At 47.4% G+C, this 13987-nt stretch overlaps 1 non-coding gene across 1 annotated transcript; it reads left to right on the top strand.

Moving 5' to 3' along the window:
• Positions 1-7385: 7385 nt before the first annotated feature.
• On the top strand, positions 7386-7457 carry TRNAW-CCA (transfer RNA tryptophan (anticodon CCA)). Its single transcript has one exon. It is a non-coding gene; the product is annotated as a tRNA-Trp (tRNA).
• Positions 7458-13987: the final 6530 nt, after the last annotated feature.

The following is a 13987-nucleotide window of genomic DNA, read 5'->3' as shown; positions in this document are numbered from 1 at the left end:
GGCAGCCCCTCCTTCCCCACTTCTGTTATCCCAGGCTGGCTAGCTCGACTCAGGCCCCACCTCCCACCAACACGATATTCCCTCCACCAGCCTCGCCCAGCAGGGCTATGTCCCCAGCGGTTGCTAGGTTCCTTCATTTTCTAGGCCTTGGGCCTCTGCCAAAATGGCGGCAAAGGTGCCAGCTGTGAACCAGCCAGAAACACAGGAAGAAGCGTGGATGTGCCTCAGGAGGCCCTTCTGCTTGGTGTGGTGTTAGGTGGAGACGAACAACGGTGCGTCCGAAGTCTGCACGGTATGATCTGGAGCCAGGAACAGAAAAGATTCCACTGTTCGGATGTTTTCATCCCGGAGGCTGAAATAACAGCAGAGGCCTGACTACCCACGTGGTGTCTGTGGCCAGAATAGGACCCACATAATAATGGCTTTGATCAGAGAAGAGCCTTTTCCATCCCATGGGGGCAGTATCGTCATCCAGGCAACAACATCACTCTACAAACTGACGTAGGTCCACAACGGAGGCCTTGCGTCTGCCCTCGCCACATTTCCACGTACTCCGCACGTATCCCCTGCCCCTGGTGTGGTCATACCCTGACTGTTGGCAAGTGCTGGACTCTGAAGGGACCTAGAGTTGGCCTATCCCTAGAAGACCAAGAGATTAGCCCAGCTGGCTCATCAGCTCTTGGTTCACCCTCCCGCAACCATTAAAAAAAAATATCGGTTTATTTTTGGCTGTACTGGGTGGTCGTTGCTACACCGGGATGAGCAGTTGTGGAGAGGAGGGGCTACTCTTAGGCTCGGCGGGGCGAGGGCAGGGCGGGGTTGGGCTTCTCATTGTGGTGACTTCTCTTGTTGCCAAGCAGGGTCTCTTGAGTGGGTGGGATTCACAGTTTATTACCCAACACCATGCAGGATTCTCCCTGACTGGGGATCGAACCCATGTCCTCTGCATTGCAGGTGAATTCTTAACCACTGACCACCAGGGAAGTCCCTCCCTCAACCATTTATCAGCAAAAGAGAGCTGTTTGGGGTTTCCAGTGGGAGCCTTAGGGTAAGGGTTAGGGTTAGGGTTAGGGTTAGTGGTCATGTTCATCTTTCTAGAAAAATGTAGGTCCCACATGACTATGCTTTTGCAAGAAAGCACGCAACTTTAGGAGTAGCTTACCTCCGACAGCCCTAAATGATGGCACAGGCCAGATGACTGGAGGAGGTACAAGCTGACATTTTTAAGCTGAAGGGTGAGATCAAAGGAGTGCTTTTCTGGAGAGATTTTCGTTTGGAGGCTACGAAGAAAGCAAGTCTTGGTCTGGGAGGAGCACCTTGAGGAAGTGGGTCATGAACAGGAAAGTCAAAGGAGACAGTTTGGAAGGAGCTGAGGGAAAATGTAGGATTTGGAAAAGGGAAGAAGAAGTGAAGAGCTGCGTTTTGTTAAGTATCTTCAGCTCCTCCAGTGGTATCTGTTCCTCCTCTCAAAAGGATCTGCCTGTTCTTTGAGTGTATGGAGTCCTTGAGGTCACCTTCTGAGACAGGTTCTAATCCATAATCTCCATTCCAAATCCCAGAATGCTTAGAAAATGCAAAAACACTTTTGTAACTTCTTTAGTGGTCAAATTCTAACTTCAAATAATGAGTCCTTATCCCACTCAGTGTGACTATTTAGACTTTTGCTGCAAAAACAGTAAAGTGTTTGATTTGGGAATACTGTTGCCAACTCCCGTGGGATGTTACGTAATACTCAGTAGGTAGGCTTGTTACCTTTCTAAAATCTGAAACACGCTGAGCTCTGAGGCACAGCTGGCCTGGAGGGTTTTAGGTAAGAGATGGTGATGCTCGATTATTCCCAGTTTATAAGGGAAAGAGCTGAGGCTTAGCAGGAGAAGCAAAGTGTGTTAGGCCACAGAGGTGCCAAGTGACAGATGGAGAATTTCAGCTCTGGTCCAGTTTCAGGTAAGGGATTATGCTTCCATGAGGCTAAGCAAAGGCTCAGTCTGAATGGCAGGGAAATGGCCTGACTGGAGAGAAGAGTGCATGGGTCATTCATGGTCCACAGATGCAAAGACCAACTAGCTGACAATGAAGCAAGGGGCACAGCTGTATTCTGGAGGGACTTGGGAATTTCTAGAAGGCCAACCTAGGATTTGGGCAGTGCCAGATGCTTTAGGACAGCAGGTCTGAATCCATAGAGCCACAGCTTATTTGCAAAATCACTCTTTTTCTCTCTGTATTAGCTTCTGTGATGTGAAGATGATAATAAGACAGGGGAGCCTGGTGGGCTGCCGTCTATGGGGTCGCACAGAGTCGGACATGACTGAAGCGACTTAGCAGCAGCAGCAGCAGCAGATATGGTGTAACTATTAAATGAGATGGTTGAAAGCAATTAGCATGGTGCCTGGAGCTTACTAAACATTCAATAAATGTTATCTGTGACTAATATTCTCAAAATGGAGTGTGCACACCTCTCAGAGAGTTCCAAATCTCATTGTGGATGCGAGAATATCCTTAGATTACCAATTTTGTTTGTTTGTTTCCTAATAGTTTAAATCATTACTTTTTCCCCATTTAAACTATGTCAGAGTGAATATACTCAACAGCATATTCACTGAACAGTATATTCAACTGAACTGCACACTTTGAAATGGTTAAGATGGTAAGTTTTATGTGTATTTTACCACAATTAAACATTAAAAGAAAACTAACCTGCCACAAGTATATGAGGAAATAGAAGGCACAAGTATGTGAATAAAATATAGGAGTGACTTTCTGGCTGTGTGCGGGGTGAAGGGGGGAGATAGGGACTGAATGTCTGGGAGGGAAAGGCAAAGTTCATGAATCATAGATTGATGAGTATTATAAACCCTTGTCATCCCATGCTCCTGAACTTGGGCCAGGTTATAGAGTTTGATGTGCTTTGTAAATGTAGGCAAATCTAAGTTCTACAGTAAAGATCCTCAGGATATGAAGGTTCATAGCCACATTCATCAGATGTTTCGGGCCCTGTGCTGGGCACGGGGGCAGACATAGGCTTCAGTGTGACCAGGTCCCCAGTCTCAAGGCTGTCCTGGCTAATGCAGGACATGAATGTGAAGAGAGAACACTTGCAGCCATTGGATGTGATCAGCAGTGCTGGAAGGTGTGTTCAGAGTTCAAGCAACACTTTGAAGAGCTTTGGAGAAGGAAGCATTCTCTTTGTAAAGGGCGGCAGTGGTTGAGAATCCGGCCTGCCAATTGAACACAGGTTCAATCCCTGGTCCTGGAAGATTCCTCATGCTGTGGAGCAACTAAGCCTGTCTGCTACAACTACTGAAGCCCATGCACCTGTGTTCAGCAACAAACGAAGCCACTACAATGAGGAGCCTGCACACCACAATGAAGAGTAGCCCCCATTCTCTGAAACTAGAGAAAGCCTGTGCACAGCAACAAAGACCCAGTTCAGCCAAACAACAACAACACATGAGCTTGGAAAGTATGTTTCCACTAGTCGTTTGTGCATGCTAAGTCGCTTCAGTCATGTCTGATTCTTTGCAACCGTATGGACTGTAGCCCGCCAGGCTCCTCTGTCCATGGGATTCTCTAAGAACATTGAAGTGGGTTGCCATGCCCTCCTCCATAGGATCTTTCTGACCCAGGGATTGAACCTGTGTCTCTTGTGTCTCCTGCATTGGCAGGTGGGTTCTTTACCACTTGTGCCACCTGGGAAGCCCAGGTGAAGTATGTTTTCACTAGTTAGCGGTTCTCAAACTGAAGCATGCATCAGAATCCCCAGGAGGACTTGCTGAAACCCACATTGCTGATCCCCATGCTCTGATTCAGTAGATCTGGGGTGGGGCTCAAGGATTTGCGTCTCTGACAAGTTCCCTGATGATGCGGTTGTCCCTGAGGTCCAAGGACCACACTTTTAGAACCACGAGGCTAGATCAAGAGGAGTGGACCTGGAGGCAGGGAAAGTTTGTGCAAAGACATGGCGGGGTGGAAAAGCAACTATTGTTTAGAGAGCGATGAGCAAATTTGTGAGACTTGAGCATGGTGGGTTGCCAGGTGCAGCTGATGGTGGACTTGTATCCAAGCTTCAGAGTTTGGACTTGATCCTGGAAATGAAGGGCAGCAAGGAGGAATATGAACAGATTGACCCTTCAGTGAGATCCTTGGGAGGGCAGGTGGAGTCGGGGGTGGGGGTGGGTGAGGGAATAGAGGCAGAGGGACTAGTCAGGAGGCTGGCACAGCGAGCCTGTCAGATCCCATTAGCCTTGGTCTTCTTGGCCCCCAGAGTCCAAAGTGTAAATAATCATAAACCTAGACAAGCAGCAGTTCAAATAAAAACAGCAGCATGGATGACCACTCATCAGTAGTAGGCCTCGGACCCAGCGTTTTAGTTGCATCATCTCATCAGATCCTCCTAGCACCCCGTGTTCAGATGCTGAAATGGAAGCTCAGAGAAGTTCAGGAACCCACCCAGGGTTAGGACAGAGCTGGAGTCCAATGCAGGAATGAAGCGCATTCCCCCCCCCACCCCACACTCCACATTTCCGTGCGTCTGGACTCCTCAGGGGCTTGGCGCATTCCTCCGGGGGCTTTGTGTCTGTGTGTGCTGGAAGGGCTCAGTGTGTGGTGTGGTTTGTGCTGGATGCTGTGATGTGCTTGCCCCCCTCCCCTCCCACCTGTCCCGAGGTAAAGGGTTTCCGTGGATGTCTTCATGGTGATGGAGAGAGCCAAGGAGAAAAGATTTTGCTGGGCATTCTATTCCCCCTCAACCCTGGTTCAATAAATCAGGTGCTGGGGGAGAAGGGTATCACGCTACCTGTCAACTCCACAGACATAACTTGGAATAATTCTCAGACACTCCCAGGTCAGTGGGAGAGAGCATTAAGCCCACTCTGCCAAGATCCCAGGGATGGTGAGAACAGTGAGGAGGGTTCATTGGCAGGTAGAAAGTCCTTTTTTTTTTTTTTTTTTCCTTATGAACTCAAACAACTCAGTGAGGAAGCAGGCAAAGAGAGAGACGTAGAAGAATTAAAGAAAGGATGGCAGAGAAGGAAGGACTTGTGGACTTGGAATGAGGAAAGCTGAACTCAGAAATCTTAGCTGGCTGTTGACTCTGGGCAAGTCCCTTCCCCTCTCTGGGCTTCCATTTCTTCAACCAGGACAATTGGGTAGATAGATGAAATGATCCCTAAGCTCCCTTCCCGCTTTGACATTCTATGCTTTTCCTCTACAAACCACCTGAGTATGACTTTTCCAGGAAAATGTCAAACATTTCAAAGGGCAAGCTGCTCTGTTTGCCAGACATCCTTTGTCACTCTTCAGCTGGTCTTGTCTACATTCATGTCCAGGGGATTTTCTATGATGTATAGATTTTCTTATTTCTCCATCAATATTTCCTTGTTTGCATTGGTTGACTGTTGCAGAAACAGGGCACTGTTTTTCTAAGCAAATATGCAGTCCCATGCCAACAGGAATATCCTGTTTACAAGAGCCTCCTTTTACAAGGTACCAGCTGTTTGAAAACATTTGTGTATTGCCACATCAGAATAATCTCCTGATAAGCAAGAATTTTTTTTTTCAAGTAACATAATTTTCTATAGATCCTCCTTAAACAAGAAATTACAGTGCTATAGATCCTCCTTAAACAAGAAATATCCTATGTAATGATCAGGATAACCTGTTGCTTCCTCCCCTTCTATATTAGTTTGCCTGAGCTGCCATGTAAAATGGGTTTCCCAGGTGGTAAAGAACCCACCTGCCAAGGCAGGAGACATGGGTTTAATCCCTGATCTGGGAAGTTCCCACATGCCGCAGAGCAACTAAGCCCATACTCCACAACTATTGAGCCTGCGCTCTGGAGCCCACGAGCCACAACTACTGAAGCTGTGGCTCCCTAGAGCCCAGCTCCCCAATAAGAGAAGCCACCGCAATGAGAAGCCCGCATGCTCGAGAACAGCCCCCTGCACTTCAAAACTAGGGAAAAACCCACAAAAAAACCGCGCACCCACGCAGCAACGAAGACCCAGCACAGCCATAAATAAATATATAAAATGATTTAAAATAACATACATACAATAAAATCCTTGCCTCTTAGGGCAGAGTTGAAAGAACACTGAATCCTGTTAACAAGTGCTTGGGGTACCTGTGTAAATGGGTCAGAGAAACACAGGGCAGAATGGTCTGAAGGTTTCTGGTAACTCATTTACCACTTTAAAACCTAAAGTTTAATCTTTTCATTGACAGGATGGTCCTCATTCCTACCTCATTTCAGGGAGCTTTATGACTCACCAGACAGATGGTGGTGAAATTGAAAAACATGTTTACAGTTTAGGTTTATTACTTCATAAAACTGAGGATTTTTAGGTGAGAGAAAGACAGAGAGAGGCAATAGTTCCTAGCAAGGAGATTCCCCCTGAATGAACTATCTCGATCATATTTAAACCCCTCCTTTTGCCCCAGCTATACCAGGAAAGTACCAGATGCAAAAATGGCCAGGCTTTTGCATCTGAAAGTTTTTATCATCAGAGAGAGAAAAACAGAGATTCAGACACAAGTCAAAGTGATTTGGCCAAATATCCAACAGGTGATATTAGTATTTGTTTTTGGGCTCACATCTCCAAACTGCAATTAGGAGCTTGGGCTTCTTGTTAGAGTTCAAATGTTGACTGACCATATACCTTGGACAAGCTGTATAATCGCTCTGTGTCTCGGTGTCCTTATCTGTGAATTGGGAACAGGGACTTTCCTGACACCCCAGCAGTTAAATTCTGCGCTTCCACTGAAAGGGGCATAGGGTCAATCCCTGGTCGGGGAACTAAGATCCCGCACGCCATATGGTGTGACCAATAAATAAATAAATAAAAATACTGACTCCTTCGTAGGGGTGTGATTGTTAACAATGGTTAGAAATTACTTCACATTTTCGATGTGCCAGGCATTGTGCTAAGTCTTTTATATACATTGACTCATTTAATCCTCAAGCCCACAATGATCTCATTCCAAAGCGTATGATCCTAACCACAGTCATTGTATTAACTGCGGCATGACTGTACATCATGTAAGCCTGGCACCAGTAAACATGCAGGAGTGGTAGCCTTTCCCTTCTGCTTTAGGGATGCGGATCTGAGGACCACATAAATGAAAAAAATATTTTAAAATCACAAGGCCAGGAGACAGCAGCACTGGAGCTTAGCGCTATTTCCTCCCCAAGTCCAAAATATGCAGGGGAGACTGGTCGTCAGCCTGAGAGGTGGAGCTCTGAGCTGGACTTCAAAGAGAAGAGAGGAGATGGAAGAGGGGAAGATAGGCATTCCAGGTTTGATCTAAGTCCTAAAGACAGGAAGTAATGGCAAGTCATTGTTCTGGAAATGGAGCACAGAGGGATGGACTTCATAGGGGCTATAGGGGCTTCCCTGGTGGCTCAGAGGTTAAAGCGTCTGCCTCCAATGCAGGAGACCCAGGTTCAATCCCTGGGTCGGGAAGATCCCCTGGAGAAAGAAATGGTAACCCATTCCAGTATGCTTGCCTGGAGAATCCCATGGACGGAGAAGCCTGATAGGCTACAGTCCATGGGGTCGCAAAGAGTCGGACACAACTGAGCGACTTCACTCACTCACTCACTCATAGGGGCAAGACTTGAGAGTATTCTGGGCCAAGTTGGAACCTTACAACTGAGCAGTCCACTTCTTGGTATATATACCCTAGATGAAGCCTGCTTGTGTACACCAGAAAATTTCCACACAGTGTTCATAGCAGCCTTGGAAATAAGGGTCAACAACTGGAAACAAGTATAATGTCCACTCACAAGTGGATGAATAACAATGATCATATATTAACACAAGGGGCATGAATGAGTTGTTGTTCTGTTGCTCAGTCATGTCCAACTATTTGCGACCCCGTGGACTGCAGCACGCCAGGTTTCCCTGTCCTTTACCAAATCCACGCCCACTGAGTTTGCCATCCAACCATCCAACCATCTCATCCTCTGTTGCCCCCTTCTCCTCCTGCCTTCAATCTTCCCCAGCATCAGGGTCTTTTCCAATGAGTCAGTTCTTTGCATCAAGTGGCCAAAGTATTGGAGTCTCAGCTTCAGCATCAGTCCTTCCAATAAATATTCCGGATTGATTTCCCTTAGGATTGACAGGTTTGATCTCCTTGCACCCCAAGGGACTCTTAAGAGTCTTTACCAACACCACGGTTCAAAGGCATCAATCCTTCTTTATGGTCCAACTCTCACATCCATATATGACTACTGGAGTAAAGAAAGCATGCTGTGTAAAATTTGATGGAGTAGGACACCTTCTCATGAAGAGCAAACCAAAGAAAACAAAATAAACTAAGTAATAGACTATTTCTTTTTCATTTGAAGTGAAGACATTAGAAAAAAAAAAGGGAATAAGAAATATAAAGTTCAGTAGAAAGGCCATGAGAGGTCTGATGGTCTGCAAGAGGGCACTAGGAAAGGCTCACCCAGGCGGACACAGTAGAAATGCTCTGTTCTTGACTTGGGTATTCATTTTCAAGCTGTATTTCATAATTTACATATATGGTGGATACATCTTTTGTATGCATTATATATTTTCTCCAAATGCTAATCGTAATTTTAATAAGAGCATACAGAGGTGCCTAACAGAAATGCTCAAATAAATGATCTCTAAATTAGAGTCACACATAACTCTTGAGATGCAGGGTTTAAGGTATGTGGTCTTCTATGAATATGGAATAGTCTTCTAATCTTTCATTTAACAACAGTATTCTGAGTCCCTACATTGTGCCAGGCATTTGGAGATACAGAGTAACTGGTTCTTGGTCTAGAGTTGCTCAAAGAGCATGAACTGTAGGGACCCACGGTCCTAGAATCAGGCCCTGGCTCTCCTGCGGCTCTGTTGATGGCCCCAAGGATGTGCTTCAGAGGAGGTCACAGCTGGTGGGGACGGAGCTGGTCCCATCATGGGCCTGGTTGGCCTCCTCGGTGCAGGTCTCCCTGGTGGCTCCCAGCCCAGGCAGAGGCCATCCCAGCATCAGGCGTCATCACGGTCTGCCTTCCTGACTCTGCTGCATACAGGCTCTCACCCTCCTCCGATCCCCAGGCCCAGCCTAGCACCTGGCAGGCAGTGTTTGCTGGCTGTTGGACTGTGCTCTTGTTGACCCTGCATTTGCTGGTAGCTTACATCATTGTGCAGAACACTTTGCTCCACCTGAGGTGATGCTGGAAAGCACCAGACGCAGCTCTAGCCTTAAGATGGGCGCAGATTTAGCTGTGCCTTTCACTGCCAAGACTTCCCAGGTGGCGCACTAATAAAGAATCCAGGTGCCAATGCGGGAGATGTAAGAGATGCAGGTTTGATCCCTGGGTTGGGAAGATCCCCTGGAGTAGGCAAAGGCTACCCACTTCAGTATTTCTGTCTGGAAAATTCCATGGACAGAGAAACCTCTCAGGCTACCATCCATGGGGTCGTAAATAGCTGGACATGATTGAGCAACTGAGCACAGTACAATTGTTCACTGTTAATCTGTTGTTCTCTCCAAACACTTAGGCAGTTCCAAATGCCTCTGGAAAATAAAAGACATTCTGTATTTTTTGTGAATCTTGTAAAAGATGATTAGTAAGGTAGCATTTCATTTCTTTCCTCTTTCTCATCTGCCTTGTAGGGAGCTCTGGCACCCTCGGATTTGTGGACTCTGTCTGGGACTTCTGGTGGTTCCCCAGGTTCAGTGAATCCACTGCCATTGCTGGGTACAGAATGGCTTATTCACAGCAGGTCCTGCCTGCTAGAAGAGATGCTCACTGAGGGCAGAGACCCATCCTGTGTCTCCCTGTTGCCAGGGCCTGGCTCACAAGAGCTGCTCAAGCAAGTGCCGTGATCGTGTGTCTCTCCTCTCAGACTTTCCCCTCCCAAGCTGTAGGATCCTAGTCACACTTTGAGAGCTACTGGCTATATGCTCGATCTCAGAGAGACCTCAAAGCCGCCTTTGGTAATCAGGGTGTGTGCGTGTGTGCACGCATGTAGGTACAGATGCAGGAACATGCAATCCGGTTCTTCTAGTTGCACAGCATCATACTGAAAACCCCAGAGCACTGGCTGTCCTCATTTATGAGTTTAAAAATAACAACCCTTTCCATTCATTCAAAAGCCTTTTATTCCAAAGTACTTCTGCAGCTGTTCACTCAGGGCAAAACTCCCAGTCACCTTGGGAAGTGGGTTTTACTCCCCTCTCCCACTTTACAGATGGGGACACTGAAGCTCAGAGAGGAAAACTGATTTGGCCAAACACAATAGATCCGGGCCTCCCAGCACGGAGTTCAGAGACTTCCGGGCCCATAGTGACGGCCCGGGCTCCACAACTGCATGGTGGCGGTGCCCGTGCAGGGTGGATGTGGAGCTGAAGTCGAATTGCTCTCAAGTCCTGGCTTGTTACTAAAGTTTTGTTTTGGTCTGGAGCTCATTTCTCAGGACAGGCTAAACCCCAGACAGGAGGCTCACGGTAAAAAGAAGTGCTTTGTGCCCGCGGTTCAACGACTACGACTCCTTAGAGCCTCCGCTCCAGCCCGCACCGCGCCAGGCAGTTTCACTCCAGAGTTCACCGAGCTGGGTGTCCCACCTCCTGGAATTCACAGAGGAAATGCTTGACCCAGCTTAGACTCGAGGAGTGGGTGGGAGTGAGAGAAGCTTCTGCAGGAATGAAAGCCTGAGCTGCGTTTTCAAGGAGGGGTCAGCTTCAGCTGGGCAAGGGATGCCAGCCAAGGAAGAGGAGACAGGGAGGCCCGCTGGGGAGAGGGGAGGGTCAGGCAGGAAAAAGGCATGAAGACAGAGAAAGGGCAAAAACATATTTCAGGTCAGTGTCACTTTCATGAATGGTACTTCCTCTGACTGCCGCCTATACAATATTTAGATAATATTTTAATTGACTATTTCTTTGAACGCATTTGTTTTAAAGGGGTACACCACATTAACAGATGAATGAATAAAGGTGTGGCATACACATACACACCACACACACACACCACACACACACACACACCACATACACACACACCACACACACACACCACACACACACACACCACACACACACCACATACACACACACCACATACACGCACACCACATACACGCACACCACATACACACGCATACCACATACACACACCACATACACACACACCACATACACACACACACCACATACACACACACCACACACACACCACACACACACCACACACACACCACACACCACATACACACGCACACCACATACACACGCACACCACATACACACCACACACCACATACACACGCACCACACACACACACACCACACACACACACCACACACACACACACACCACATACACACACACTCCATACACACACACCACACGCACACCACATACGCACACCACATACACACGCACACCACATACACATGCACACCACATACACACACACCACACGCACACCACATAAGCACACCACATACACACGCACACCACATACACACACACCACACACACACACACACCACACACACACCACATACACACACACCACATACACGCACACCACATACACGCACACCACATACACACGCACACCACATACACACGCACACCACATACACACACCACATACACACACACCACATACACACACACCACATACACACACACCACACACACACCACACACACACCACACACCACATACACACGCACACCACATACACACGCACACCACATACACACCACACACCACATACACACGCACCACACACACACACACCACACACACACACCACACACACACACCACATACACACACACACCCCATACACACACACCACACGCACACCACATACGCACACCACATACACACGCACACCACATACACATGCACACCACATACACACACACCACACGCACACCACACACACACCACATACACACACACCACACACACACACCACACACACACACACACCACACACACACCACATACACACACACCACATACACGCACACCACATACACGCACACCACATACACACGCACACCACATACACACCACACACCACATACACACGCACCACACACACACACACCACACACACACACCACACACACACACCACATACACACACACACCCCATACACACACACCACACGCACACCACATACGCACACCACATACACACGCACACCACATACACATGCACACCACATACACACACACCACACGCACACCACACACACACCACATACACACACACCACACACACACACCACACACACACACACACCACACACACACCACATACACACACACCACATACACGCACACCACATACACGCACACCACATACACACGCACACCACATACACACGCACACCACATACACACACCACATACACACACACCACATACACACGCACACCACACACACACACACCACATACACACACACCACATACACACACACACCACACAAACACACCACATACACACACCACACACACACACCACACACACCACATACACACGCACACCACATACACACGCACACCACATACACACACCACATACACACGCACACCACATACACACGCACACCACATGCACACGCACACCACATGCACACGCACACCACACACACACACCGCATACACACACACCACACACACACACCACATACACACGCACACCACACACACACACCCCACATACACACACACACCACACACACACACACCAGATACACACACACACCACACACACACACCACATACAGACACATACCACATACACACACACATACCACATACACACACACACCACATACAGACACACACACCACACACACACACACCACATACACACGCACACCACATACACACACACACCACATACACACGCACACCACATACACACGCACACCACATACACACACACACACCACATACACACGCACACCACATACACACACAGTGGAATATTACTCAGTCGTAAAAAAGGATAAGTCTTCTTAATCTGTCCTAATAAAGAACTGTCCTGTATTTCTCCAGAAGTAAAAAAAAAAAATGAGTCTTGCCATTTGGAGCAACATGGATGGACCTGGAGGGTATTGTGCTAAGTGAGATAAGTCAAACAGAGAAAGACAAAAATACTATATGTTTTCACTTATATGTGGAACCTAAAAAACAAAACACGAATGAAACGGACTCACAGATACAGAAAACCAACTACTGCCTGCTGGGGATGGGAGGTGGGCGGGGGTGGGGTGAATGGTGGGGGATGGATGGAGTAGGTGAAGGGGATTGAGAGGTACAAATTACCAGATATAAAATAAATAAGTCACAGGGATGTCATATACAGTACAGGGTATATAGTCAATAATATTATAATACTTTGTGTGGTGTATTGAGTCACCATGTTGCACACTTGAAACTAATATAATATTGTAAGTCAAGTATGTATGTGTGCTAAGTTGCTTCAGTTGTGTCCGACTCTTTGCAAGCCTATGGACTGTAACCTGCCAGGCTCTTCTGTCCATGGGACTCTCTGGGCAAGAATACTGGAATGGGTTGCCATGCCCTCCTTCAGAGGTTCTTTCCCAGTAAGGGATAGAACTTGTGTCTCCTACAGTGGTTCTTTACCAGGCAGGTTCCTTACCACTAGCGCCACCTGGAAAGCCCAAGTCACCATACCTCAATTTAAAAATGTAAACAATTGAAAAAAAAAGGATACACACTATTGTGGGGTTGCTTTTTAGGTTCTTTTTTTCTAATACATATTAAAATGAAAATCTAATGTTCAAGTGAAAAGTGGTCATTCTTTCATCCCCCTGAAATCATCTGGCAGAATGAGTACCTACCACATTTGGCAAACGTGAACAAAGGCATGGCCGTAACAATGTGGGGTGTGGAGGACACTCTGAAAGAGTGAGCCCAAGGTGAGAGGACTGTGATGTGAGATCGGAGGGCTGAATGGGGCCTGGATGTGAGAGGGCTT

Source organism: Ovis canadensis, chromosome 2, assembly GCF_042477335.2.
Source record: "Ovis canadensis isolate MfBH-ARS-UI-01 breed Bighorn chromosome 2, ARS-UI_OviCan_v2, whole genome shotgun sequence".
NCBI lineage: Eukaryota > Metazoa > Chordata > Mammalia > Artiodactyla > Bovidae > Ovis > Ovis canadensis.
Note: the sequence above shows the minus strand (reverse complement) of the source record. Positions and strands in the feature narration are given on the sequence as shown.